Genomic DNA, 3344 nt, shown 5'->3' with positions numbered 1-3344 from the left:
TTTCTTATTGGCTTCATAAGTCGTTCACGAAATTTCGACTTCAATTTTACTGACCCTCGTATCAACCTACGAGATACGTATGATCTGCACATCTGTACGTGTCACAACTTTACACCCGCTTTGCGACATGCATGGCATGTATACATTGCACCCAAGTACTTTTTTAGAGTGGAAAGACTCCATGGAGAGCGAATTATTCCTTGCGAGATTGCGGCAACGTTTTCTTATATCTATACTCATTCTTCACCGCGAATTCATCCCATTAGGGGAAAAGAAGTAGTTGGCTCTGGTTGCAGATGCCATGATCTGTGGCTCAGTGGTTAGAGCGCTCGGCTGCTGATCCGGAGTTCCCGGGTTCGAACCCGACCGCGGCGGCTGCGTTTTTATGGAGGAAAAACGCTAAGGCGCCCGTGTGCTGTGCGATGTCAGTGCACGTTAAAGATCCCCAGGTGGTCGAAATTATTCCGGAGCCCTCCACTACGGCACCTCTCTCTTCCTTTCTTCTTTCACTCCCTCCTTTATCCCTTCCCTTACGGCGCGGTTCAGGTGTCCAACGATATATGAGACAGATACTGCGCCATTTCCTTTCCCCCAAAACCAATTATTATTATTATTATTATTATTATTATTATTATTATTATTATTATTATTATTATTATTATTATTATTATTATTATTATTATTATTATTATCGCGTATGAAAACAAATAAATTAAAATAAATAAAACCAATAAGTCGGCCTCTGTGCGAAGTCAGCAGCCATCTTGCTCGGCAAATGTGCGCGCCTTGGCTCGCCTCGCATGGCTCAGCACCCGCGTGCAGCCGAAGGCGCAAGAGGAGCTGCGCGGGACGGAGGCAGTGGGTGTGGTTGTTGGGTACGGGACCAGAGCACGGCGTCGGACGGCCCGTGCATAACGGGGGGCGGTGAACGGTGCGTGGTGCCGAAGGGGCGGAACGAACGAATAAATAGAAAACGAAGGAACGGAAAAAGAGCGCGCCCGGTGTTTTCTTCTGACGCACGTTCGTTCGGCCCTGAACTCGGAAGCCGACGGCCGAGCAGCCGCGACAAACAGCCGACGCCGCCGCGAGTCTGGGGTGGAAGCAGCACCCGCGCGCCCTCCTCCCCTATGCATATTCGTGGATCGGCATCTGCATGCTGCACATCTGCCTGTGCATGTTAGAGCAGGGGTGAATTGCAATAGGCTAACCGCTTTCGCAATTATTCAGCCAGCGTGGCCTGAGTGTTGCGTGCACGTCTAAAGGTTGAACGAACATACTATATCTATTGTTCGCGTGTGCTATGATGCAAGTCACGTCAAGGTGGTTCCCCCGATAACCCCACGTGTACACGTCAAACACTAGCATGTGTGTTGAATGCTCGATTCTTAACTTCTCACTGTGAGAAAAGTGAGAACCGTGTCAGGGTAAAGTTCGACATGAAGAAACCAACACAACGAATTGTTAAGACTCCGCTGGAAGTGGAAGGAAGTCCAGTGCTTAAGCATATTGAGATAACTTTCCCTGCCATAAATGATTGTTGCTATTATTGTTAATACTCAGACGTAAATTTTTAAGCGTGCAGGTAAGAAAACACAGATTATTATAAGCTAGTTTCTCTGGTGAACACAACACTGATTCCATCTAAATCCATTTTACACAGCTGCCACTTTTTATTAACTTTTTTTTTGCAGTCGGAGAACACTTGCCAGACATTTCTTTTGTCTCCGTGTCCCTTTATTTATTTAAAGTAGTCTGAGGGCGTAGGTAGACAATGTGTAGAAGGAAGAAACACAAACGTATGCCACCAGCAAATAAAAATAATGAAAATAAAGCCGACAGTCTATCTCGTCGTCTATAGCAGAGGTTAGGAATAAAATGTATTACAGCAAAGCAAAGCACATTCTTCTACGGATCCTAAGTGCTGGTGGCGACCGGGTCTCTTGGCTGTTAGACGTGTCGTTAATTTCGCTCCCTACTCTGACTCGAGCTACAGCGGATCACTCAGGCTCCCTGGTTGCTTTCGCTGCTCGACGCGCCCACAGCGCCAGCCCGCTGTTATTTCCACAGAGACACGTTCGGGCGTCTTGACACTTGACCTCCTCAGTCACCTTCGTGTGCAGGTACACACAGCTGCTGTTGGCGACACAGCCGACACTTATCTCTTGAGTCACGGGGCTTCACTAATGATAATTGGTTTTGGGGGAAAGGAAATGGCGCAGTATCTCTCTCATATATCGTTGGACACCTGAACTGCGCTGTAAGGAAAGGGATAAAGATGGGAGAGAAAGAAGAAAGGAAGAAAGAGGTGTCGTAGTGGAGGGCTTCAGAAAAATTTCGTCCACCTGGTGATTGTTAACGTGCACTAATGATCACGACTGCATTTCCCGGGCGCTTGGAAGCACACATAGAACGGGTGAAAGGTGACGACAGCGACGATTTAGTCCCTATAGCTATACTAAGTCACTTACAAAGCGTTGCGCGAGACGCTGTGGCGATGACCGAGTGGTCTGAGCGATAGGGAAACGAAACTTCTCCATTTGCGCTAACGGTGGTTCGAACCTCGTTCGGGATGCGTGGGATGGGAAGGCTTTTTTCTGCTGGATAACTTTCGGAGAGAAAGTTTCCGTGTAAGTTTTGGCGTCGGCTTGCACCGAAATGGGGTCGAAAAGCGTTTTCCTAGCTTTGGGAAAAGAACAAAATGCGACGAAAGCGCAAAGGCATAGAAATGAATTTTGAAACCGACACGGCACGTGACTAGAGTGTGTGAGGCACGCATTCAGAAAAGAGCAACAGTTTCAAAACATTAAACTGCACTTTGCTGCACCTTAGTAGAGATTGACTAAGAAATCGTGGAAAATAGCAAGGTTACGCTGGTTTGAATGCACGATCGAGCAGCCTAAACTATTTCGTTTTGAGTAATAGCACTGCCGTACTTAGATTCGTCTTTGTTTTTAAAAGTACAGGGCAAAATTAATATTTGCACCTGTCGTCAGCGCGGGAGGAAACGCAAGACGGCGGTGCAATATAAGAAGATGCAACTGTTGAACCCCTCTCATACACTCAGCGTAAAAGGAAAAATACAAGCGCGCCACTTATCTAATCGAATTAAGACTTAATTTTCTGCGTCAGTTTTTCTAGGACTTGCCATGTGGCATCTGATGCCACATGAGAAATTCCCTAAAAAAAGCACGAGAGGTTGTACGAGCAGTTCAATACCAACGCCCTCTTATACGAAGCAGGTATCACGGCCAGGAAAATTAGACGGCCTTGTTCCTCCCTGATTCGTCATGCTTGATCATAAAAGCAAACCCTGATAAAAAATTTTAGGGCCCCAGTTAAAGCTA

Source organism: Amblyomma americanum, chromosome 4, assembly GCF_052857255.1.
Source record: "Amblyomma americanum isolate KBUSLIRL-KWMA chromosome 4, ASM5285725v1, whole genome shotgun sequence".
Taxonomy (NCBI): domain Eukaryota; kingdom Metazoa; phylum Arthropoda; class Arachnida; order Ixodida; family Ixodidae; genus Amblyomma; species Amblyomma americanum.
Note: the sequence above shows the minus strand (reverse complement) of the source record.